The sequence below is a fragment of the Colobus angolensis genome, unplaced genomic scaffold (genome assembly GCF_000951035.1).
Source record: "Colobus angolensis palliatus isolate OR3802 unplaced genomic scaffold, Cang.pa_1.0 Scaffold23, whole genome shotgun sequence".
Classification (NCBI taxonomy): Eukaryota; Metazoa; Chordata; class Mammalia; order Primates; family Cercopithecidae; genus Colobus; species Colobus angolensis.
This window is the reverse complement of record NW_012115488.1, coordinates 12,229,528-12,257,488: the sequence shown is the minus strand read 5'-3', so window position 1 is coordinate 12,257,488 and position 27,961 is coordinate 12,229,528. Positions and strand designations below refer to the sequence as shown.

Genomic DNA, 27,961 nt, shown 5'->3' with positions numbered 1-27,961 from the left:
CCTGAGACTTTGCTGAAGTTGCTTATCAGCTTAAGGAGATTTTGGGCTGAGACGATGGGGTTTTCTAAATATACAATCATGTCATCTGCAAACAGAGACAATTTGACTTCCTCTCTTTCTATTTGAATACTCTTTATTTCTTTCTCTTGCCTGATTGCCCTGACCACAACTTCCAATACTATGTTGAATAGAACTGGTGAGAGAGGGCATTCTTGTCTTGTGCTGATTTTCCAAGGGAATACTTCCAGCTTTTGCCCATTCAGTATGATATTGGCTGTGGGTTTGTCATAAACAGCTCTTATTATTTCGAGATATGTTCCATCAATACCTAGTTTATTGAGAGTTGTTAGCGTGAAGGGGTGGTAAATTTTATTGAAAGCCTTTTCGGCATCTATTGAGGTATTCATGTGGTTTTTTTTGTCATTGGATCTCTTTGTGTGACGTATTACATTTATTGATTTGCATATGTTGAACCAGCCTTGCATCCCAGGGATGAAGCCAACTTGATTGTGGTGGATGAGCTTTTTGATATGCTGCTGGATTCGGTTTGCCAGTATTTTATTGAGGATTTTCGCATCTATGTTCATCAGGGATATTGGCCTGAAATTTTCTTTTTTGTGTTATATCTCTGCCAGGTTTTAGTATCAGGATGATTCTGGTCTCATAAAATGAGTTAGAGAGGAGTCCCTCTTTTTCTATTGTTTGGAATAGTCTCAGAAGGAATGGTACCAGCTCCTCTTTGTACCTCTGGTAGAATTCATCGGTGAATCTGTTTGGTCCTGGGCTTTTGTTGGTAGGCTATTAATTACTGCCTCAGTTTCAGAACTTGTTATTGTTCTGTTCGGGGATTCCACTTCTTCATATTGGGAGGGTGTGTGTGTCCTAGAATTTACCCATTTCTTCTAGATTTTCTAGTTTATTTGCATAGAGGTGTTTATAGCATTCTTTGATGGTAGTTTGTATTTCTGTGGGATCAGTGGTGATATTGCCTTTATCATTTTTTATTGTGTCTGTTTGATTCTTCTCTCTTTTCTCCTTTGTTAGTCTGGCTAGCAGTCTATCTATTTTGTTAATCATTGCAGAAAACCAGCTTGTGGATTCATTGATTTTTTTGAAGGGTTTTGTGTGTGTGTGTGTGTCTGTGTCTCTATCTCCTTCAGTTCTGCTCTGATCTTAGTTTTCTTGTCTTCTGGTAGCTTTTGAATGTGTTTGCTCTTGCTTCTCTAGTTCTTCTAATTGTGATGTTAAGGTGTTGATTTTAGATCTTTATTGCTTTCTCCTGTGGCCATTTAGTGCTATAAATTTCCCTCTAAATACTGCTTTAGCTGTGTCCCAGAGACTTTGGTCTGTTATCTCTTTGTTCTCATTGGATTCTAACAAATTATTTATTTCTACCTTAATTTTGTTATTTACCCAGTAGTCATTCAGGAGCAGGTTGTTCAGTTTCCATGTAGTTGTGCAGTTTTGAGTGAGTTTCTTAATCCTGAGTTCTAATTTGAGTGCACTGTGGTCTGAGAGACTGTTTGTTATGATTTCTGTTCTTTTGCATTTGTTGAGAAGTGTTGTACTTCTAATTATGCGGTCCCAATTTTAGAATAAGTGTGATGTGGTGCTGAGAAGAATGTATATTCTGTTGATTTGGGGTGGAGAGTTCTGAATATGTCTATTAGGTCCACTTGGTCCAGAGCTGAGTTCAAGTCCTGAACACCCTTGTTAATTTTCTGTCTTGTTGATCTGTCTAATATCGATAGTGGATTGTTAAAGTCCCCCGTTATTATTGTGTGGGTGTCTATGTCTCTTTGTAGGTCTCTAAGAACTTTGTTTATGAATCTCGGTGCTCCTGTATTGGGCATATATATTTAGGATAGTTAGCTCTTCTTGTTGCAGTGATCCCTTTACCATTATGTAATGCCCTTCTTTGTCTTTTTTGATCTTTGTTGGTTTAAAGTCTGTTTTATTAGAGACTAGGTTTGCAACCCCTGCTTTTTCTTGCTTTCCATTTGCTTGGTAAATATTCCTACATCCCTTTATTTTAAGCCTGTATGTGTCTTTTCACGTGAAGTGGGTCTCCTGAATACAGCACACTAATGGGTCTTGACTATCTAATTTGCCAGTTTGTATCTTTTAATTGGGGCAATTAGTCCATTTATATTTAAGGTTAATATTGTTATTTGTGAATTTGATCCTGTCATGATGCTAGCTAGTTATTTTGCCTGTTAGTTGATGCAGTTTGTTCATAGTATCACTGGTCTTACAATTTGGTATGTTTTTGCAGTGGCTGATACCAGTTTTTCCTTTCCATGTTTAGTGCTTCCTTCAGGAGCTCTTGTCAGGCAGGCCTGGTGGTGACAAAATCTCTCAGCATTTGCTTGTCTGTAAAGGAGTTTATTTCTCCTTTGCTTATGAAGCTTAATTTGGCTGGATGTGAAATTCTGGGTTGAAAATTCTTTTCTTTAAGAATGAAGAATCTTGGCCCCCACTCTCTTCTGGCTTGTAGGGTTTCTGCAGAGAGATCTGCTGTTAGTCTGATGGGTTTCCCTTTGTGGGTAACCCGACCTTTCTCTCTGGCTGCCCTTAACATTGTTTCCTTCATTTCAACCTTGGTGAATCTGATGATTATGTGTCTTGGGGTTGCTCTTCTCGAGGAATATCTTTGTAGTGGTCTCTGTATTTCCTAAATTTGAATGTTGGCCTGTCTTGCTAGGTTGGGGAAGTTCTCCTGGATAATATCCTGAAGTGTGCTTTCTCCCTGTCACTTTCAGATACACCAATCAAACATAGGTTTGGTCTCTTCACATCGTCCCATATTTCTTGGAGGCTTTGTTCGTTCCTTTTCATTCTTTTTTCTCTAATCGTGTCTTATGCTTTCTTTCATTAAGCTGATCTTCAATCTCTGATATCCTTTCTTCTGCTTGATTGATTCGGCTATTGATACTTGTGTATGCTTCACAAAGTTCTTATGCTGTGTTTTTGAGCTCCATCAGGTCATTTATGTTCTTCTCTAAACTGGTTATTCTAGTTGTTGTTTCATCTAACCTTTTTTCAAGGTTCTTAGCTTCCTTGCATTGGGTTAGAAGATGCTCCTTTAGCTTGGAGGAGTTTGTTATTACCCATCTTCTGAAACCTACTTCTGTCAATTTGTCAAACTCATTCTCCGTCCCATTTTGTTTCCTTGCTGACGAGGAGTTGTGATCCTTTGAAGGAGAAGAGGCATTCTGTTTTTTGGAATTTTCAGCCTTTTGTGCTGTCTTTTCCTTATCTTCATGGATTTATCTACCTTTTATCTTGGATTTTAGTGACCTTCAGATGGGGTTTTTGTGTGGTTGTCCTTTTTATTGATGGTCATGCTGTTTCTTTCTGCTTGTTAATTTTCCTTCAACAGTCAGGCCCCTCTGCTGCAGGTTCTTCTGGAGTTTGCTGGATGTCGACACCAGATCCTGTTTGCCTGAGTGTCACCAGCGGAGTCCGCAGAACAGTAAAGATTGCTACCTGTTCTTTCCTCTGGAAGCTTCGTCCCAGAGGGGCACCTGCCAGATCCCAGCCAGGGCTCTTCTTTATGAGTTGTCTGTCCAACCCTGCTGTCCAACTGTGTCTCCCAGTCAGGAGGCGTGGAGTTCAGGGACCCACTTGAGGAGGCAGTGTGTCACTTAGCAGAGCTCTAGGGCTGTGCTTGGAGATGCGCTGCTCTCTTCAGAGCTGGCAGGCAGGAAGTCTGCTGAAGTTGCACCCACAGCTGCTGCTTCTCCCAAGTACTCTGTCCCAGGGAGATGTGAGTTTGATGTATAAGCCCCTGACTGGGACTGCTACCTTTCTTTCAGAGATGCCCTACCCAGAGAGGAGGAATCTCGAGAGGCAATCTGGCTACAGTGGCTTTGCCACACTGCCTTGGGCTCCATCCAGGTGGAACTTCCTAGAGGCTTTGTTTACACTGTGAGGGGAATACTGCCTACTCAATCCTCAGTAATGGCAGACGCCCTCCCCGCACCAAGCTCAAGCATACCAGGTCAACTTCAGACTGCTGTGCTGGCAGCGATAATTTCAAGTCAGTGGATCTTAGCTTGCTGGGCTCCATTGGGGTGGGATCTGCTATAGATCACTTGGGCCATGACTTTAGCCCCCTTTCCAGGGGAGTGAATGGTTCTCTCTGGCTGGTGTTCCAGGCACCACTGGGGTATGAAAAAGAAAACCACTTAAGAACAGGCTATACTTCTCTTGAAAAATTTCTTGGAGTTTATAGGATGAAAATCTGGTCCTAGATTAAATACTTTGTAATTCAGATCAAGTCATTTTCATTCAGTAGAGCCTGTATACTTCCTCTTGTTGAGTAAAAAGTACACTATTAATAAAATAAAATTATGTATTTTTTGTTTGAGCTTATTAAAATTTCAATGATTAGTCTACTTTTAAAGGAATGTTTCTTTGAGTAATTGAGCATTGTCAATATGTGAAAATGGGACTGTGGGTTTAACAGCTTTTTCAAGTGGATTTGGTGTTCTTCAAAAAGAGCACAATATGGAAGTGTTCATTAACAAAAACGTGGAGAGTTACCAAAACAAATCTATTTCCAGGCTTCAAAGATGTAAAAGTAAACAACTAATCCTGACTATTAAAAACTAAAATTGTAAACAAACTTTAGTTTTGAGCATGTGGAAACTATTATAGTAATACGAATATATGTAGTTCAGTTTTTAAATAGGTAGATCACATTTTTCTGTTTGATTTATGTGATTTACATGGAATTTAATAGGATCTATATATTACTGAAAATAATAGTGAATGTGAATTTGTCTTTTTAAAGTTCTCTGATTCGTAACATTGAGACCTCAGATACAGTAATGCTTAATTGTTTTTCCATAAATAGAGCGGATTTTTAAAAACCTCTGCTAGGAGAAATGTCAGTTTATACTGAGTCATCATAGATGAGTAATATTCTAGAATTTCTTTCTTTTAGTTTAGACTTCTTAAATGTTATTTTGTCTAATTTTTCAAACACAGTATATTATATTTTAAGTGTTATGTTGAAGATATATAGTAGCAGTTGTTGCAGAATTTTTTTTCTATAGAAGATCACACATTTCTTGGAATCAAGTTGGATATTTTTCTTTTTGTTAAACATTAAGAATTACTGGGCAGTAACAGCAGACATGGAGATTCTAACATGTATGTCTAAATAGAAGCATTGTTTTAGAGGTCCTTTGGAAATTTCCTTTGGAAAATTTAATATACACTTATATATACTTTCACATTCTTTGATGGGGTTATGTATACACTGACAACTAACTAAATTATTACCAAAACATACAATGTAGAAATAGAATTCAGGGTCCTTTCAGCATCATGCAGTGTGGGCAATTATTTGATATATATTCCCACATATGTGAATATTAGTGTAACTATATATCTTTATGTTTTCTATTTTAATGATTTACACAGTGGAGTCATATCATACATTTGCTTTACTTAAATACATATGCATATAAACATTTGGCCAAAAAGAAAGAGAAATTAAAATATTTCGCTCAGTGAATGTGTGCCCTGGAGTGAATGTGAGATGTAAATCTGCTATTCCTGTCAGTCTCAGTTCTTTTATGTGTGCTAGGCTGAGTGTGTTTCTTGGGTTTAAAGTTATGTATTTTTTTGATATACAGTATGAAATACAAGCCAACTAATTCATCTAGTACACAACCAAAGTAAAAAGATAACTGATATGAGAGAAAGTATGTCAGTCTTCAACATGCCTTTGCCTTAAGGGATTTTGACCACATACAAATTTTTCTTATGTGCTGACTTTAGATCCTAATCTCTAAGAGGCCACTTAAGTGTAGTGAGTTTTTTGGGTTTAATTAAAAATTTTTAATAGTCTGGTAGACTGTGTTAATCTACTTTAAGTCTACTTTAATAAATTTCTTCACCAGTCTGTACCATGATAATCTCTTAGATGTACATCTTAGGAAGTCTAAATCTGAGGAAGCATAATACTGTGGATGAAATTATCAGCTTTGACATCAGTTTCCTTTCAGCCCTGACCAGTTTCTTTACTGCTACCACCCTACATTATGTGGGAATTTTTTTTTTTTTTTGAGGCGGAGTCTTGCTCTGTTGCCCAGGCTGCAGTGTGGTGGCACAATCTCAGCTCACTGCAAGCTCCACCTCCCGGGTTCACACCATTCTCCTACCTCAGCCTCCTGAGTAGCTGGGACTACAGGCCTGGCTAATTTTTTTGTATTTTTAGTAGAGATGGAGTTTCACTGTGTTAGCCAGGATGGTCTTGATCTCCTGACCTCGTGATCCACCCACCTCGGCCTCCCAAAGTGCTAGGATTACAGCCATGAGTCACTGCACCTGGCCGGTTGTTTTGTTTTTATATACTTAAATACCAAAATGCTTTCAAAATGCATATCATTTAGTATTATCTGTCATAATTGCTACTCACTAAATAGTTGAGGATTAAATGAGCAATATAATTATATCTGTGTCACATAGATATAATTGCCACCATTTTAAATATAAAGAAACTGAAGTACAGATGAAGGCAAATGTATCATCTTGGAAATAAAAAATATGGGTTCATATTATATTTCTGAAATTGTATGATCTTTGGAAAATCCCTTAGTCTCCTTGAGCCTCTGCTTTCTCATCTGTAAAATGGGGATCTTATCTCCCTGAAAGGGTTATTGGGAGAACGGAGTGAAATCATCATTGTGGAAATACGTTGAAACTGTAAGTTTCCGTACAAAGATGAAGCCAGAATTATAGTATTCTAATACACTACCAATTGTAAGACCATCAGTCTAATAACTTTGGAAAAGAGCAATTCGGTGGTCTTTCTACTGTTTCTACACAGTCTCAGGTCTGGAGACACTAGGTCTACTTACCACTATGTCTGTATCACATTACTAACATTTATCGTAGAAGCAATTTTGAAAAACTCTTGTTCTCATGAGCCTAAATTTCAAAGATAATTTTAGACCTGTAATGTATTGTAGATGTCTTTTGAATAATAATTCAAAAAATCTCAGAGAAGGTGGACACAGTGGCACATGCCTCTAGTCCTAGTTACTCAAGAGGCTGAGGAGTGGGGATCGCTTAAGCCCCAAGTTCAAGGACAGCTTGGGCAACATGTCAAGACCTTGTCTCTTTGAATAAAGAAATGCAGATAATGATTTTTTTTTTTAAATTTTTCCTTCTAGTTGAAACTTATTCAAGTTTGTAAACTACAAAAAGTGGTATGTAATAGGTCACCCACATAGTTTCATTCTTCCTACTTTAACCCAATTTTCCCCAGAATATGGCATAAAAGTCTTGGTGGCCAATTTGTTTATATCATTCAACTCTTCTGATAAGAAGAATATAAATAAATGTGATTACATTTAAGTTTTATGGCATACATGTATGACTGATGATGTTACATTTTTTGTCTTAAATATCTAATACAATGTATGTTGACATAATGGGATTACACTCTGAGACATACAACAAACAAATAAAACTAACAAAAATTAAACCATCACAGGAGAAAATGTCAAAAGAAAAGTATATAATGAAGTAAAATTTTAAAAAAAGTTTTGATTAGGATTGTAAAGAACTAACAGGAGATATCACCAGCGTGTTTCTTACTTGGTGCTTTTCTTTCAGGAAGAGTCTTATCAGCTGAAGAAAGTGGCTCTTTTATTTGAACTAAAATCTGATTTCTCTGAAATCAGATTTTGTATTCTCAAGGCTCTACTCTACAATGCCAGCACAAACATACATCAGCAGCTGTATAATATCTTTAAAGACTTAGCAAGAAAGTATCAAACAATTACTTATTCCATTTAGAACCTGAGGATGACTACAAAAATCTTACTGGAGTTTTAGGGAGTTTTAGGATGATAATAAGACAAACATACTTTATGAGAAGTATATATAAAACAATAATGTGAATCGATTGATAAGATTGCATTTTATCAGTGAGACATTCAGGAAAATATCTTCATTATATTCTTCAATAACAAACTATATAATAGTTTGTATTAACTGTGTAATTGAGTGAATCTGCTGTTAGATTTATCTTTGAGTCTGGCTTATAGGTGCCATTCTAGTAAATTTATTGTTAACTAGTGCATTGTGTGGTGGAAGAAGAAATGTAATATTCCAAATTAAATAGTGATATTTCTTTTCTGGTAATACAAAAGACTCAGATTATTCTGTCCTAGTTTCTAAACTCACAGAAATACACTGGTAGTTTAATATTTGGTATTTCCACTATGTATTTTAAATACCTCTAACTTTACATTACTGTTTGTGGTACAATGAAAAGATGAAGAGTCACAACATCTGGGTTATGGTCTTGGATTTTCTGCTTATTAGTTTTGTATCTCTGACAGTTCACTTAACTTCTTTGGCCCTTAGTGTTCTCGTTTGTAAAGTAGAGCTAATAGTATTTTACTTACTTCTATAACTCATAGGGTTGTTGTGTAGCTTAAATGAGAATTTATGTGGAAATGCCTTGTGAATTATAAAGTACTGTTTAATATACCATCTAAAATACTTTATTTAGAATGAGAAGGGATATAAAGAAAAACAGTACAAATATAAGTTTTTTATTATTATTTCTTTTTACATTAATATGAGAGATATCAATCATACTCTTTATTAGAAAGGGTGAGAACACTCCAGAAAGGTCAACTGTTTTGTCTGTTGTCAGAGGATTAGAGAGAAGTTTAATATGGGCCATATATTTCAGGTCATGTATGTCCTTATATTTAAAATTCCCTTCAGATTATAGTCTTGTAATCTTACCTTTTGACCTTGTTTACTTCCTCTGAAAACACTGTGAGTGTGTTTGTGTGGAGTATATATAAAATGCACATATACATTTTGTCTGGATGTAGAAAAATACTGCAGTAGGCATAGCAAGAGCTAGTTCCTTTTGAGAAAACTTCATTCATTCATTTTTTGTGCAGTTATTTGTGCCAGACACAAGTTGTCTTTGACCATATTAACTATGAAAACTTGGCCATCAGTTTGTTGGTTACATGGTTATTAATTTCTGTTCTTATTATGTACCTTTTCAGCAGATCCTTGAAGTCTTCATTGGATGTAGATATTGATAAGGGATGTACTCTGTTTTCAGTTTATTACCTTATGTTTAACCATAAATAAGTAAAAATGGTATAAAAAAGAGACAAAAGTGGTATGTTTCTTGGATGTACAGCGGCATGTGAGGAAGATCTTCTGGCATTATGTCTATTCAGTCATCTATTTAGTAAGGCCCAATTTATACTGCAGATAGGAAAGATTTTCTAAAAGTGAAGGGAAAAAAATCACCATTTATTGTTAATATTATCCATCAATTAGCACATATTTATTGATCATATACTCTAAGCCAGACACTATGCTAGATGTTGAGGATAAAGTAAAAGTAAAAAGAGACATGATTTCTGTCCTTGCTTACAGTCTAGTATAAGAGATAGTTGTTAATCAAATAATTTCACAATTAAGTTTAAAATTAAAACAGCCATAAACACTAAGGAGAGGTATGTGGTCTTAAGAGAACTCACAACATTTGAGAGAAATAGAAAAAGTAATGATGGTACATATTTGAATGATGAAAAGAAGTGGGGAACTACCATTAGTAATCTGTAACATTATCACATGTATCTTATATATATCACAGGGTTCTAGTGGTAAGAGTTTTGATACAATTATGATCGGGAGTAACTATCCCACCCATAATTAGCTAGGTAAACTTAAACAATTTTGATATAATAAAGAATGATTTGAAATCAATTTAAAAAATAATGTTAAACATTAGAGAACAAAACACACAGTTTTACTTCATACACTTAAAATCAGTGGAATAAGTCCATATGCTAAATTGTCTCTTTACACATGTCACTTTATTATATATAGTGTTTCTTTGCCTTGAAAAGTAGGAAAATAAGACTTTGGGAACTAAGAAGCTTGCTAAATAAAATTCTTCCCCTAAGATATTAATGGAAGCATTAAAGCATTAAAAATTTATATTATTTCTTATCGATGTTTTTACTTTTGTTGAAATTTAACCTTATAGAGGGAACCCATTAATTTCACTTTAAATTTTGCTTTGTTACATGGACTATTTATACAGTATTTTTATTCTTATAAGCAGAGCTTATAAGAAATTTAAAACATTTTTAAAAAGGATATTTTGGTTTCATGAAACAAAAGTATTTTCCTTTTCTTCATTTCTTTCATAAGCAAAGCTTAAGTCTCAGCTTGAAGTTCTTTAAAATTAAATGGTTAGGCTTTTTGATTACTAATTATACTGTTGTATAATATTAGATCTGTTTCCTCAAGCATTTAATTCAGTGCATCAGCAAGAATTGCTCCAACTAAAATGTTTTTCTTAAATGAAATAAAAGAGATATGTTAATAATACTTAAGTTCTTATTGATTGCTGAATAGCAAGTAATTTATAAATAGTGTCAACACTTACATACTCTCAGCCTTTCTCCTAGATTTGCAGAGGAAACTGGCCAGACTTTATGACAGCAGCTTTACTTTATCACTCATAGAACTCCCTGAATGAATTTCATGTTTAATGGGTGCTGGAGGTAAAAATCCTTTGGCTGATTGGAAGCTGGAGGAATAAAAATGTACGACTTTGAGCTGTATGCTTTAATCATGAGGATAGTGTAGCTTATATTCGTGTTTCCTTTTTATTTAGATTTAGATTTATCAAAGAGTAACAATTCATTGCATGTTTAATAGTTGGAATGGAATATGCAGCACTGGGTGTTACTAGAAATACCAATTGAAAATATTTTTTCTCCTTTTCCTCTCAATTCTTTGACTTAAAACAAGTGTTCCTATAAGTAGTCCTGTATTTAACATCCAGCAGTGTTATGTTGACTTTGAATATATAATAGAACATGAAAGGTAAGTTGTGTTTCAAACTGCATTGTAATTATATACTGAACTACACTGTAATCCTATCTATCAAATCCTGGTTTATGGTGTTCTCATGAGGGTCAACTATTGTAGCTAGAATTAATGAAACATAAAATGCTTTTTCCTTTTTGGATGGGGGGATTCTGTTCCCTTGTACTTTATAAGCTTGAATCTCCCCCTACGCTAAAAATAGTACTTATGTTTAGTAAGAAAAATATTGCCTTATTAAGGTTGGGAAGCTAATTAATTCCAGGAGACATTAAAAAATAATTTTATCTTTTTATTTTAGATTCAGGGTTACATGTGCATGTTTGTTACCTGGGTTTATTGCATGATGCTGAGGTTTGGGATGTGATTGATCCTGTCACACAGGTAATGAGCATAGTACCCAGTAGTTAGCTTTTCAGCTTTTGTCCCCTGCCTTCCCTCTCCCCTCTGGTAGTCCTCAGTGTCTATTGTTACTATCTTTATGTCTGTGAGTACCCATTGTTTAGCTCCCACTTATAAGTGAGAATATATAGTGTTTGTTTTTCTGTTCCTGCCTTAATTCACTTAGGATAATGACCTCCTTCTTGTTACAAAGGACTTGATTTTCTTCTTTTTTATGGCTGCATAGTATTACATGGTATGTATATGCCATATTTTCTTTATCCAGATTCACTGTTGGTAGGTAACTAGGTTGATTCCATGTCTTTGATATTGTGGGTGGTGCTGCAATGAACATACAAGTGCATGTGTCTTTTTGGTAGAACAGTTTATTTTCTTTTGGATATATACCCAGTAATGGGATTGCTAGGTTCAATGGTAATTCTGTTTTAAGATCTTTGAGAAGTCTCCAAACTGCTTTCCACAGTGGCTGAAGTAATTTACATTTTCTCTAACAACGTATAAAAATACCCTTTTCTTGGCAGCCTCACCAGCATCTGTTGTTGTTTTTTTACTCTTCAATAATTGCCATTCTGACTTGTATGAGATGGCATCTCACTGCGGTTTTGATTTGCCTTTCTCTGATGATTAGTGATGTTGAGAATTTTTCATATGTTTGTTGGCTGCTTGTATGTCTACAGGAAACATTTGTTAACTGTGTTAGTGAAAGTTCTCAAGAGAAACAGAGCCAATAGAATATACAGTTATGTGTTGCTTAATGATGGGGATACTTCCTGAAAAATGTGTCATTAGGTGACTTTGTCCTTGTGTGAACAGAATAGAATATACTTACACAAACCTACATGGTATAGCCTACTACATAACTGAGCTATACGGTTTAGCCTATTGCTCCTAGGCCACAAACCTGTACAGCATGTTAATGTACTTAGTACTGTTGACACTTGTAACACAATGGTAATTATTTGTGTATCTAAATATAGAAAAACTACAATAAAAATACAGCATAAAAGATAAAAAATGGTACACCTATATAGGGCACTTGCCGTGAGTGGAGTTTTCAGGACTGGAAGTTGCTCTGGCTGAATGAGTGGTGAGTGAATATGAAAACTTAGGACATTACTGTATAGTACTGTAGACTTTGTAAGCACTGTGCACTTAGGCTATACTAAATTTATAAAGAAATATTTTTCTTCCTTCAAAAATAAATTAACCTTTTTAATAAATATTTTAAATAAAGTTGATAAATTAACTTTTTTACTTTATAAACTTTAAAAAAACTTTTTGACTCTTTTGTAATAACACTTAGCTTAAAACACATAACACTTAGCTTAAAACATAAACACATTATACAGCTGCACAAAAGTCCTTTATTTCCTTATTCTATGAGCTTTTTCCCTATTTTTAATTTTTCACTGTTAAAATTTTTTTTATTAAAATCTAAGATACAAACACACATTAGCCTAGTCCTAATCAAGGTTAGGATAATCAGTATCATTGTCTTCCATCCCACATCTTGTCCCACTGGCAGGTCTTCAAGGGCAATAACATGCATGGAGCTATCATCTTCTATGATAATAATGCCTTCTTTTGGAATATCTCCTGAAGGACTTGCCTGAGGCTCCTGAAGGAGCTCACTGTAAAATAACAATAAAAAGTCTAGTATTAGTTGATACATAAGCCAGTAACAAATGATAGTCATTTATTATCATTATCAAGTATTATGTACTATATATCAGTGGTCCCCAACCTTTTTGGCACCAGGGACCGGTTTTGTGGAAGACAATTACTCTGTGGACCAGGGATCATGGGGCATGGTTTTGAGATAAAACTGTTCCACCTCAGATCATCAGGCATTAGATTCTCATAAGGAGTGTGCAGCCTATATCCCTTGCATGCATAGTTCACAATAGGGTTTGTGCTTCTGTAAGAATCTAATGCCACCGCTGATATGACAGGAGGTGGAGCTCAGGTGATAATGCTTGCTGGCCAGCCGCTAACCTGCTTTGCGGCCCAGTTCCTAACGGGCCACGGACTGGTACTGGTCCACGGCTCGGGGTTTGGGGACCCCTGCTGTACATATTTGTATGTAGTACACTATGATGGCTACAGTGTCACTAGGCAATTGGAATTTTTCAGTTCCATATAATCTTTTGAGACCGTAGTCATATATGAGATCCATCATTACCTGAATATTGTTAAGTAGCACCTGACTGTAAGGGACATTTATTCTGAGGAAGTAGTAGAGAATTCCTATGATCTGCTCCTTGCAAGATGGAGACCTCGGAAAGCTGGTGGTGTAATGTGATTCTGAATCTGAAGGACTGAGAACCAGGTGAGCTGATGGTGTAAATCCCAGTCCAGCGGCAGGAGAAGACCCATATTCTAGCTCAAACAGGCAGGCAGGAAGCAAAAAGGTGTGAATTCTTCCTTCCTTCACCTTTTGTTTTATTCAGGCCTTCAATTAATTGGATGATGGCCAACCACATTGGGGAGGGCAATGTACTTTACTGAGTCTACTGATTCAAATGCTAAGCTCATCCAGAAATGCCCTCACAGACACACTCAGAAACAATGTTTAATCTTAGCACTCTGTGGCCCCATTCAAATTGACACATAAAATTGAGCATCACATGAATTTAAGTTGTATGTATATTTTATGAAAGGTGATAGAGGTCAGGAGTGTCTCAATAATTTTGCCAAAAAATAAAAAGAAGAGAATTACTGCCATTTCCTGTCATTTGTACCACCATCCGAAATAATTTAACCCAAAACCTTATTATGTAATAACAGTTGTGCAGGTCAGTTAGAACAATAATAAACAATCAGACTTGTCTAATCTGGGCATTTCTGTCATGAACGGAGTGATATAACTAAGAGTTGTATGGATGAATAGCACAGAGAGACCTAATTCTTCCACATTCTTTGACTGCATGATAACTTGGAGAGAACACTGAATGAATTGATATTTCTGGCTAATATATAAGTTTTAGATTTTTGTGAATTAAAAACATTAATGTGAACAAAGCTGCAACTTATATAGAGAATCAGTCTTCTGTTCAGAGTCTTGGGGTATCTAAAATAAAATAGCTGGAGGATTTTATGTGCTGTTTATAAGACTCATTAAAAGTCACAACCACCTAGTAGAAAAGCTTCCATTTTTGAAAAATGAGGTTCTTTGAGAACCATGGATCATTGACTAGCTGATCATGTATTTACTTTATTCTTTCTTTTTCTGTCTTTTCTATGGGCAAGGAGGAGGAGTTAGATGACACTAAGGGAATATGGATTTCAGATGTGCAGAGTTTTGACACTTTGATACAAAGAAATGATTATTCTAAATAACTTATTACATATGCATTTGAAAGAAGAAATGAAACTTGATTAAAAGTTCTAAACTTAAAAGAATTGCAGTGAAATCAGAGACTCTTTAGTTCAGCCTGTACGAATGAGGAAACCTAGATAAACAGAACACATAAAGTTAATATAAACTGGTTCTAGAAAGTTAATAAAAACTGCCATGACCCTGGGTCCAGTGCTATTTTCAGTATTTTATTTAATGTATTTTTAATCGTTCTAACTTACCTATAAGATAAACTCAAGTTTGTCTCAATTCATTCTATTTAGAATCTAAGTAAAATAACACATTTTTGAGATATTTTGGTTAGATCTTTGAAAATTAATTGTAAAACATCTCATAAATTAGGAACTCTACAAGCATATGGTATCATTTTTTTGCTCTAGTTTCTTATTTTCTCAATGTTTTACATATTCATCAAGACTATACATAAGATAGTTGATCCCTTGGGTTTAGCTCTACAGGTATAAAGATTTAAATACAGTTTAATTTCAAAAAGTTATTTAAAAATTTTAAAAAGGAAATACTTCAAAGAAATGAAAATGAAACATTTAAAATAGGAAGTATTAAAAATTTTAAATAGGGAAAAATTGCAAACATATTGAAAAAGCAGACTAACCAATACTAACAATATTTTAACCAGATTTAAAATGTTAAGTATTTTGACATGTTTGCTTTATATTTATTTTTGTTGTAAAGAAATAAAAATTCATAAAGATTCTTGAGTTCCTTCACATCCCATTCTGTCTCATTTTACTTCTTCAGAGATAACCACTTTCCTGAAGTTGGTGTGTATTCTTCCTCCGGGTTTATTTATTTGATTGTATATATTTATATTTATGTATTCATAAATTTGTATACCTGCTCTACCAGTATGGTATCTGCTAGCCACATGTGGCTATTTAAATTAATTAAAAGAAAACACATTCAGTTTCTTTGGAGTACTAGCCATATTATAAGTGTTTAATATTCTTTAATATCCACATATCACTAGAGGCAGCTGTATTAGACAATGCAGATACTGAACATTTTCATTATTGCAGAGTGTTCTGGTGTATACTATTGTTTGCGTGTTCCTAAACTTATATAAATTGTATCATGCTGTACATATTCTGGAGCTTGTTTTTTCACTCAGCATTATGTTTTTGAGATTTATCTACAGTGATACACATAGTGTTTCATTATATAAATGTGCTGCATTTTATTTATTCACTTATTTACGGATGTTTAGTCTATTTCTATGTATTAAATGTTAAAACAATGCTGTAAGGAACACTTTTATGCTTGTTCTTTTGCCAGGTATGTGTAAAGGTTTCTTTAGGGTGTGTGCTTGTTGGTTGTAATCATTATCAACTTTGCATGATGTAGTCAGTCATTTCCCAAAGTAGCAATACCAATTTATGTTTCACTAGCATTGGGTAAGATTTCCTTTTCCTCATATACTTGCTTATACTTAATATTATTAGAATATAGTGTGAAATGTTGTTTTGCTTTCATTTGCATTTCCCTAATAGTGAGGATGAGCAACCTTTCATATGTTTATTGTCCATTTACATTTCATTTCTTTTGTTTTTACCTATTTATGAATATGTGCCCTCACAGATACGTAGGCAATAGATCATAAAGATGTTGATGTGACTATGAAATTAAAAAATTGAAAGGTCAGAAGGTACATTCTAAAGAATATGAAAATATATTAATAAAGTAAAATTATCTAGAAACTACTATTTGAGGCTTTAAAAACAAACAAAAATACACATTTAAATCTTCTTATTCTAAATCAAAAATATTTTCTTACAAAGTTTAATTTTTTTTTATTATTATTTAGGTCCAAAAAAAGTTTTTAAAATTCACAGCAGAAATAACAGAAAATAAAATGTTCTTCCAATTTCAATATTCTATACAGCACCTCGCTTTCTCCTAATTTTTCCTTAAACTAAAAGGAAACCAGGTAACATTAGTGTGGCAGAGAGTTTACTGTAGATTCAGTGTGATTTTCCTTATCCTGCTTTTCTTCACGTGGTGAATTTAGTTCATTTCTGCTATCTTCCTTCTTCACTGGAATCACTGTCCAATCCACATTCCTCCATCCTGACAGACTGATTGTCATGAGAAGCACTTTCACAGGTTTTGTCTGTGGGAACAGCTCCTTTCCGTTGGGGCAAAATAGTAAAAAATGCTTCTTGCCAGTCTCTTGTTTCCAGGTATTCCAGAATAATCTCAAACACATGATTAACTGCCGAAACTTTTCGACTATTCATCTTCACAAAATTTCCAAGCGGGAGCTATGCATGATTGATTCCATAATCTGATGCTTGGTTATATGTGAGTCCCTTGTGATGGTTGTGATCTACTAATCCTCCAATCACATAAGCCTTTGAATTATCTAATTCCTTCAGTATATTAGGTGAATCTGATGTAAGATAAATCAGGTCTTCTTTCTTTATGAGTTCACTATAGTGCTCTGGTTTGATATGGATATCCTTCCAGTTGACCCATCCTTTGTCATTTTCATCCATGTTGTTTTTCAGCTGACCTCCATGGCTTGTCAAGTAAAACTGCACAGGATGCAATGCCTGTCAGTTTTCTGCGTAACATCGTTGAATCTGCTTATGAAGTTTCTTAATGTCCTTTAATACCATCAAGTCATCAAAACTACAGTCAATAATGAGGCGAAGGGTGCTATGAACAACATCTCTTCAAACACGTTTTCTGTCATTTCCGTCTGAGTTTGATTCCATTTGACATTGTCGCTCCAATTTTTTCCTCTACCGTTTTTCTTTCTGCTTTTGTTTGTGGAGTTCCCGTTGCTCTTCCCGTTGTTTCTGTTTTATTAGTTTTTTCATTTGTCTTAATTTAGATACTGGTTCACACCCTTCACCTAATCTTGGCTTCTGGCTTTCTTCTTGATGTTCATTTATGCCTTGCTTTTTGTCAACATTAGAAGTTTCAATAAATGCTGGCAACATTTCAGATGACATTATTTGGTGCCTCGAGCTGAGGAGTTGATAGGGAAGTGAAATCTCAGAAAGAAAGCCTTTCTAGGTTGGCCTGGTTACCGCTCACGCTTCCTTCCACAGAAATTGCAATTCCCAGAGGCAGGGGCGGTAGTTACACCGGCTTATCTTTTTACTTTGTTTGTGATGTATGGATGTATAGAGGTTTCAAAACTTACTGTGTAAATATTTTTGGCCTTTCCCTTTAAGGCTTCTACTTTTTTGGGTCTTAAGAAAGTTTTTCCTATTTTGATGTCATAGGGTTAATTTTCATTTTTTCTTCTAAAAATGTTACAATTTTGCTTTCTAGCCTTAAGTTTTAAAAATCCACCTGGAGTTTATTTTGCGAGATGGTCTAATTTTTTTTCCATATGTAACTAATTTTCTCAGTATCATTATGAAAATAATTTATCATTTCCTCAATGATTTGTATTGCCAACTTTCTAGTATAGAGTACCAACAATATTCAGTACCAAATTGCCATATATATGTGGTTCTGTTTCTGGGTTCCCTATTCTGTGTGGTTGATTTGTTTATCTCTATGCCAACATTATGCTGTCTAAATTATCATAGCTTTATAATAAGATGATGGCTGTTAGGATAAATCATTCCACATTGTTCATCTTCTTCAAAAGTATCTTATTTTCAGTCTTTTCTTTTACATGTGAATTATAGGGGTCATATTGTCAAGTTCTGTTAACAACCTTCATGGGATTTCTAGTGGAATTGAATTTATTGAAATAATTTAGTGAGAACAGACATTTTTATGAAACTGAATTTTTTTCATCTACCAACATGGTATATCTTCCCATTCATTTAAATTTCCATTTATGCCTGATGATAAAGTTTTAGAATTTCCTCTGTAAAAGTTTTACTCAGATTTTGTTAGATATATTCTAGGTACATTATGATTTTGTTTCTATTGGAATGAGATGTTTTATTACATTTATGCTTGGGTATTGCCTCTGTGTAGGAATGCTATTAATTTTTTGCATGTTGATCTTATTCCCAGTAACCTTGTTGAATTGTCTCATTAGTTTTGACAGTTTGTAGATTCTCTTGGATCTTCTGTATAATCATATTATTTGTAAATAATAATTTTTATTTTTTCAATTCTTAGACTTTTAAAACTTGTTAGGGGCTGGGCATGGTGTTTCATGCCTGTAATCCCAGCACTTTGGAAGGCTGAGGCAGGCGGATTGCCTGAGGTCAGGAGTTTGAGACCAGCCTGGCCAACATGGTAAAACCCCGTGTCTACTAAAAATACAAATTCAGCTGGACATGGTGGCAGGCACCTGTAATCCCAGCTACTTGGGAGGCTGAGGAGGGGGAGTCGCTTGAACCTGGGAGGCAGAGGTTGCAGTGAGCCGAGATTGTACCTTTGCACTCCAGCCTGGGCAACAAGGGCGAGACTTCGTCTCAAAAAAGAAAAAACCCAAAAAGTCCCAAAAAACTGGTTAGGATTTCCTGTATAGGCCTAACTTGAAGCAGTACTAACAAACATTTTTATATTGTTTCTAATTTTAAAGAGAATGCTTTAAAATTCTACTATTAAATATCAGGTTAAGAGAATTTTCTTGTATTCTTAGTTTGCTAAAAGTTTCTTAATATAATACATAGATATTGAATTTTTTTTCCTGTATCTTTTGAAATGATCTTACAGTTTTTCTCCTAAATATGTTAATATGGCAGCTTACATTACTAGATTTAGCAATGTCAGTCTATCCTTGAATTCCTGGGATAAATCTTACTTGATTATGACACAGTTAAGTAGATATATGTATATAGACATAGACATTTAGATGATATAGATGGACACACTTTGCTTAACTAAATTGATTAAGTTCATTAATTTATGTTGGACATTTTCATCTCTGTTAGTAAATGAGCCTGCCTATAGTCTTTTCTTATCCATTTTTGCCATTTTGGGCATTGAGATTATACTAGTTGATATGGTTTAGCTGTGTCCCCACCCAAATCTCAACATGAATTGTATTTCCCAGAATCCCTATGTGTTGTGGGAGGGACCCAGGGGGAGCTAATTGAAACATGGGGGTCGGTCCTTCCCATGCTATTATCATGATAGTGACTAAGTCTCATGAAATATGATGGGTTTATCAGGGGTTTCCATTTTTGCTTCTTCCTCATTTTGTCTTGCTACTGCTATGTAAGAAATGCCTTTCACCACCTGCCATGATTCTGAGAACTCCCCAGTCATGTGGAACTGTAAGTCCAATTAAACCTCTTTTTCTTCGCAGTCTCGGGTATGTGTTTATCAGCAGCATGAAAACAGACTAGTACAGTCAATTTGTACCAGTAGAGTGGGGTGTTGCTGAAAAGATACCTGAAAATATGGAAGCGACTTTGGAAATGGGTAACAGGCAGAGATTGGAACAGTTTGGAGGGCTCAGAAGAAGACAGGTTTAAAATGTGGGAAAGTTTGGAACCTCCTAGAAATTTGTTGAATGGCTTTGACAAAAATGCTGATAGTGATATGAACAATAAGGTCCAAGCTGAGATGATCTCAGATGGAGATGAGGAACTTTTTGGGAACTGGAGCAAAGGTGACTCTTGTTATGTTTTAGCAAAGAGACTGGCAGCATTTCACCCTTGCCCTAGAGATATGTGGAACTCTGAACTTGAGAGAGATGATTTGTGGTGTCTGGAAGAAGAAATTTATAAGCAGCAAAGCATTTAAAAGGTGACTTGGGTGCTGTTGAAAGGGAAACAGAGCATAAAAGTTCAGAAAATTTGTAGCCTGATGATGCAGTAGAAAAGAAAAACCCATTTTTTCTGAGGAGAAATTCAAGCCAGCTGCAGAAATATGCATACGTAGCAAGGAGCCTAATGTTAATCCCCAAGACTGTGGGGAAAATGTCTCTAGACCATGTCTCCAGGCCATGTCAGAGACCTTCACAGCAGGCCCTCCCATCACAAACCGGGAGGCCTGAAAGAAAAATGTGGTTTTGGGGCCAGGCCCAGGGTCCCCATGCTATGTGCAGCCTAGGGACTTGGTGCCTTGTGTCCCAGCCACTCCAGTCATGGCTGAAAGGGGCTGTCGTAAAGCTTGGGTTGTGGCTTCAGAGGATGGAAGCCCCAACTTTGGCAGCTTCCTAGTGGTAATGAGCCTGCAAGGGCACAGAATAATTGAGGTTTGGAAACCTCTGCCTAGATTTCAGAAGATGTATGGAAACGCCAGGATATACAGACAAAAGTTTGCTGCAGGGGCGGGGTCCTCATGGAGAACCTCTGCTAGGGCAGTGCGGAAGGGAAATGTGGGGTTGGAGTCTCCACAGAGAGTTCATACTGGGGGATTTCCTAGTGGAGCTGTGAGAAGAGGGGCACCATCTTCCAGACCCCAGAATGGTAGACCAGTGACAGCTTGCACCATGCGTCTGGAAAAGCTGCAGACATGCAGTGTTAGCCTATGAAAGCAGCTGGGAGGGAGGCTGTACCCTGCAAAGCCACAGGGGTGGAGCTGCCCAAGACCATGGGAACACATCTCTTGCATCAGCATGACCTGAATGTGAGACCTGGAGTCAAAGGAGATCATTTAATTTGACTGCCCTGCTGGATTTCAGACTTGCATGGACCATGTAACTGCTTTGTTTTGGCCACTTTCTTTCATTTGGAACAGCTGTATTTACCCAATACCTGTACCCCCATTGTATTTAGGAAGTAACTAGATTGCTCTTGATTTTACAGGCTCATAGGCAGAAGGGACTTGCCTTGTCTCAGATGAGACTTTGGACTGTGGACTTTTAGGTTAATGCTGAAATGAGTTAAGACTTTGGGGGACTGTTGGGAAGGCATGATTGGTTTTGAGATATAAGAACATGAGATTTGGAGGAGCCAGGGGCAGAATGATATAGTTTGGCTGTGTCCCTACTGAAATATCAACTTGAATTGTATCTCCCAGAATTCCCGTGTGTTGTGGGAGGGACCTGGGGGAGGTAATTGAATCATGGGGGCTGGTCTTTCCTGTGCTATTCTCATGACATTGACTAAGTTTCACGAGATCTGAAGGGTTTATCAGGAGTTTCCGCTTTTGCTTCTTCCTGATTTTCTCTTGCTGCTTCCATGTAAGAAGTGCCTTTTGCCTCCCACCATGATTCTGAGGCCTCCCAGCCATTTGGAACTGTAAGTTCAATTAATCCTCTTTTTCTTCTCAGTCTTGAGTATGCCTTTATCAGCAGCATGAAAATGGACTAATACGCTAGTCCTATAAGATAAGCTGGATAGCTTTTCCTATTTTTTATTCTTGGAATATCTTGCTTAAAATAGGGGTTACCTATTTCTTTAAGATTTGGTGATACTTGTCTATAGACAACTTTTGACTGATGTTTTCTTGTGGACATATTTTTGATTGCTGAATTAATTTCTTTGATATCATGAATATGTTCAGGTTTTCTATATTCTTCTTTAGTCAAATTTAGTTTGTTTATACAGAATATTCCAAAAGTCTTAGTGCAGTTTTAAGCTTAAATGACTTCAAGAGTATAAATGACATGGACTTATACAAAAATGATCTGCAATTAATTTAACTTTTTTTGAGTTTTATGGCTTCTGAATAACAAATTTTAATTTTTTGTTCCAATCAGTATTTGCCATAGAGGAACTGAAACAAAAAATTAAAATTAAAAATTTATTGTTAAATTTCTTTATAAGATTTTTTCCTCCTTTTTGTCTTGTGCGATTTATTTGTTGAGGAAACCAGCTTATTAGTCTATAAAGTTTCCCACTGTCTTAGGAATTCCTAGACAACCCCCAGATTCAGTGACTCACTAGGAGGACTCACAGGACTCAGCATATAGTCATGCTCATGGCTGTGATTTATTATAGCGAAGGATACAAAGCAATACCAGTAAAGGGAAAAGGCAAATGGAGCAAAGTCTGGAGGAAACCAGCCACAAGCCTTGAAAAGTCCTCTGCTCATGGAGTCACACAGGATGAACCTAATTCCCTCAGGAACAAGTTGTGACAACACATGTGAAATGTCTACCAGGGAAGCTCACTAGAGACTTTGTGCCCAGGGTGTTTATTAGAGGCTGCTTATCTAGGCATTCTCTGCATGGCATATACAAAATTCCAGACTCTCAAAAAGAGAGGAGGTGTTTAACTTAAACCACATTGTACAAACTGTTTAGGCACAGTGACCTCTCTTAGTAGTTCTGGGACTGGTGTCAACGCTTCGAAATCCAAGTTCACAGGGTCAACCTTGCAAACATTTTGTTCTAAAAAACTTTTCTATTTCAAATTTGGGATTATAGGAATTTTACTTAACATTTTTGGTTTTATGTTTGTGTTTTTTTCCCTCTTATGCTAAAATTGTTGGTTTCTAGTATAATAACATTAATGAAATTAATCTCTATTTTAATATCAGTATAACAATACTAATGCTATTGCTAACAATATGGTTACTGGGAAAAAGTTTACAATTTTTTTTACAGTTCTTTTGGTTCTTGCTGTATTATCTCACTTAGAATTTATAATCTAATTACTCTGTTTAATGTCACTTGAAATAATTGTTCTTTGTGTTTAAGCTAGCAACTTGATACATAAGTTAGTTTATTTCATTTTACTTTCAAATTTTGGGAATAGTTTTTAACATTCTTGATTCAGCTTTGCTTTATAATTATGTTAGAAATTTATATAGTTTCAGAGTCAAAACTAGAAAATAAGGTAAATTTGGCAAAGTCTAGTTTCTATCCTTCTCGCTTTGCCCTTTTCTCTGCTTTCCCATAGGTAAACAATGTAATTAGCTTTGATTTATCTTTCTTTTGTGTCTGCTTTTAAAATGGAATTAAATTTGTATTGTTTTCCTAGATAAACGCAGGCTTACTATTGACACTGTCCAGCCCCTAGTTTTGTTCATTTAATAATATTTCTTATAATACACTATAATTTCTTATAATTACACTATAACATTATATATAATTCCTTACTAGCAGCTATTTCTTACCTGGCATGGGATTGCCATCATACCATGGGCCCCAAACCTATCTTTAGGTTTTGATTGGTTATAGAAAACTTTTTCCTAACCAGAGCTTTTGGCAGAGAACTGGAAAAAACAAAAACAAAAACAAAAACAAAAAAACTGCTCTCCTGGGCTAGTGAGTAAATATTTTGTTTTTGCTTTTAATATCCCTTTTAAATGGAATAAGCCATCTTTTGAAAATCTGAACTTTTTATTCAGGTACCTCAGTTATTTCATTCTAACTTCACTACTTACATGGGCCCCAAACCACATATCCTGTCCTGACAGATGGACCTTAAAACCTTAGCTACTGACCCCTAGGTTCAGTTTCTACTTTATATGTTCTTAAGTTGTTATGCTGTCTGCATATACTCTTGTAACTTTGGCTTTGGGTTACCTCTTTGTTTTTGAACTCTGGGTATTTCTAAGCTATATACCTTTTTTGGGGTTTATATATTTTCTAGCATTTCTGTGTGTTTGGAGAAAGATCAGTTCACTGTCATGTTGCAAGTAGATCAAATGTATTCACAGGTATACTTCAGAGATATTGCAAGTTCAGCTCCAGACCACTGTAATATTAAATAAAGTGAATATTGTAATAAAGTGAGTCTCACACATTTGGTTTCCCAGTGCATATAAAAGTTTTGTTTACACTGTATTGCAGCCTATTTATATATGTGCAGTAGAATAGCATTATGTCCAAAAAAAGCAGTGTACATACTTTAATTTAAAAATACATTATTCCTAAAAAATGCTAACGATCATCTGAGCCTTCAGTGAGTTGTAGTCTTTTTGCTGGTAGAGGGTCTTGCCTCAATGTTGATGGCTGCTGACTGATCAAGGTTGTGATTGCTGAAGGTTGGGGTTGCTGTGGCAATTTTGAAAAAATAAGACAACAATGAAGTTTACCCCATTGACTGACTCTCCCTTTCAAGAAAAATTGCTCTGTGGCATATGACACTGTTTGAGAGCATTTTACCCACAAGAGAACTTCTTTCAAAATTGGAGTCAGTTCTCCCAAACCTTGCTGCTGCTTTATCAACTAAGTTTATGAAATATTTCAAATCCATTGTTGCTCACAACAATGATGCAATGCATATATAATAGCATCTTCACCAGAAGTAGATTCTATTTCAGAAAACCACTTTTGGCAGGGTGTGGTGGCTCATGCCTATAATCTCAGCACTTTGGGAGGCAGAGTTAGGTGGATCACTTGAGGTCGTGAGTTTGAGACCAACCTGGACAACATGGTGAAACCCAGTCTCTACTAAAAATGCAAAAACTAGCTGGTCGTGGTGGTGGACAAATGTAATCCCAGCTACTCAGGAGGCTGAAGCAGGAGAATCACTTGAACCCAGGACACGGAGGTTGCAGTGAGCCCAGATTGCGCCACTGCACTCCAGCCTGGGTGACAGAGCAGGACCCTGTCTAAAAACGAAAACCAAACAACAACAACAAAAAACCTTATTTAAAAAAAACTCAGTTTCTTTGCTCATTCATGAGAAGCAGCTCCTCATTTTTTAAAGTTTTATCATAAGATTGCAGCAATTCAGTCACATCTTTTAGACTCTACTTCTAATTATAATTCTTTTGCTATTTCTGTCATACATGCAGTTATTTCTTCCACTGACATCTTGAACCCCTCAAAGTCATACACGAGGCTTGGAATCAACTTCTTCCAAACTCCTGCTCCTGTTGATATTTTGATCTCCTTTTATGAAACATGGATGTTCTTAATAGCATCTAGAATGGGAAATCCTTTCCAGAAGGCTTTCAATTGACTTTGCCCAGATCCATCAGAGGAATTGCTATCTATGACAGGTATGGCCTTACAAAATGTATTTTTTAATTAATAAGACTTGAGGTAGGGTGTGGGTGGCTCACACCTGTAATCCTAGCACTTTGGGAGGCCGAGGCAGGCAGATTGCCTGAGCTCAGGAGTTTAGGACCAGCCTGACCAACATGGTGAAACCCTGTCTCTACGAACAATACAAAAATTTGCTGGGCATGGTGGCACACACCTGTAGTCCCAGCTACTCAGGAGGCTTTGAGGTACTCGAATCTCTTGAACCTGGGAGGCAGAGGTTGCAGTGAGCCAAGATTGTGCCAGTGTACTGCAGCCTGGGCAACAGAGCAAGACTCTGTTTACAGAAAAAAAAAATTAATAAGACTTGAAAGTCAAAATTACTCCTTGATCTATGGGCTGTAGAACGGATGTTGTATTAGCAGTCAAGAAAACAATGTGAATGTTTTTGTCATCTCCATCAGAGCTCTTGGATGATCAGGTGCATTGTTAATGAGCAGTACTATTTTGAGAGGAATCTTTTTTTTTTTTTTTTTCTGAGCAATAAGTCTAATTGAAAGGCTTAAAATATTCAGTAAAACATGCAGTAAACAGATGTACTGTCATCTAAGTGTTGTTGATCCATTTATAGAGCACAAGCACAAAAGATTTAGCATAATTCTTAAGGGCCCTAGGGTTTTGGAATAGCAAATGAGCATTGGCTCCAACATAAAGTCATCAGCTGCATTAGCCCCTAACAAGAGTCAGTCTGTCCTTTGAAGCTTTAAAGTCAGACATTGACGTCTCCTCTCTAGCTGTGAAAGACCTAGGTGTCATCTTCTTCCAATAGAAGACTGTTTCATCTACACTGAAAATAGGTTGTTTGGTGTAGCCATCTTTGTTAGTGATCTTAGCTAGATCTTCGGGATAACTTGCTGCAGCTTCTACATCAGCACTTGCTGCTTCACCTTGTGCTTTCCTTAAACCTCATGAACCAACCTCTGCTAGCTTCCAATCTTTCTTTCACAGCTTCTTCACCTCTCTTAACCTTCATAGAATTGAAGAAAATTGGGTTCTTGCTATAGATTAGATTTTGGCTTAAGGGAATGCTGTAGCTGGTTTGATCTTCTATCCAGGCCTCTAAAGCTTTCTCTGAATCAGCAATAAGGCTGTTTTGCTTTCTTATCATTCATGCGTTCACAGAAGTAGCACTTGTAATTTCCTTCAAAAACTTTTACTTTACATTTGTAACTTGGCTGTTTGGCACAAGAGGCCTAGCTTTTGGCCTGTCTTAGCTTTCGACGTATTTTCCTCACTAAGCTTAATCATTTCTTGCTTTTGATTGAAAGTGAGAGATGTGAGATTCTTCCTTTCATTGCAATATTTAGAAGCCGTTGTAGGGTTATTCATTGGCCAATTTCAATATGTTGTGTCTGGGAATAGGGAGGCCCAAGGAGAGAAACAAAGGAACTGCTGGTTGGTGGAGCAGTCAGGATGTGTACATTATTAAGTTTGCCTATGTGCATGGTTCGTGAGGCCTCAAAACAATGACAATAGTAACACCATAGATCACTGATCACAGATCACCATACCAGATACAATAACAATGAAAAAGTTGGAAATATTGTGAGAATTACCAAATTGTGACCCAGAGACACAAAGTGAGCACATGCTATTGGAAAAATGGTGCTGATAGACTTGTTCGATGCAGGGTTGCCACAAATCTTCAGTTTGTAAAAGCGACATCTACGAAGCTCAGTAAAGTGAAGCATGGTAAAATGAGATATGTCTGTACTTCTATCACCCATGTGTCATCTGTTTTCTGTAATTGATTGGCTGAAGGAACACACACACATTCATATATTTTGAAACAATTTTAAAGGATGTATCTTATAATTAAAATTATAACATTTCTTAACAAATCTTTTCCCTTTCTTTCACTTGAAAAGATGACTGATTTTCTGTAATAGTTATTTTAAGGTATATTTCAGCATATTCTCATCCTTTTTTTCTCCTCTCCGCCTTGCTTTTCCTTTTTATTTTTTCTCTAAATCAAAGAAAAATTTACGTAGAAGAACCTAGGTCAACTGATCTTAGTGCTTCTTTCATAAGGGTAATACATATAATCACTAGGCTTTTAGACAACATTATAGTGAATATAAATTCTTTTTAATAAAATAGAAGAAATTACCTAAGTACAATTTGTGGGTACTGGTACGGATTCGTGGGTCAGGGTAGTTTTTCAGCCTGTGAAGAGCCTTTTCCCAATTACATTTATTCCTATTTGATTTTGTGTGTTTCTTTTACTTGTGCTGTCTTCTAACTTCCCTGTTGCTTTCCTTTATGCGCCTCCTCTATTTGCAGTGGAGATGTTTCATTGAAACTGCATCTAGTATTGGGATGCCATAGAGGAACCTTTGTATTTTGTAAATTTCAACTAGATTTTTTTCTTTGTGCTCTTCTGCGAGTTTGAATATAGAAGCAATATTGATATGAAGTAAATAGCTTGGAAGTGTATAAGTCATAGTTTAATCTTCAGATCTCTTGAA

The 27,961-nt window shown here is 35.9% G+C and overlaps 1 long non-coding RNA gene and 1 pseudogene across 1 annotated transcript in view; one reads left to right on the top strand and one right to left on the bottom strand.

Annotated features, from left to right (window-relative positions):
• Window positions 1-27,961, top strand: part of LOC105513408 — a 167,834-nt gene that overhangs the window by 38,279 nt on the left and 101,594 nt on the right. The gene's annotated exons all lie outside the window — the stretch shown is intronic.
• On the bottom strand, window positions 16,470-17,637 carry LOC105513407 (annotated as a pseudogene).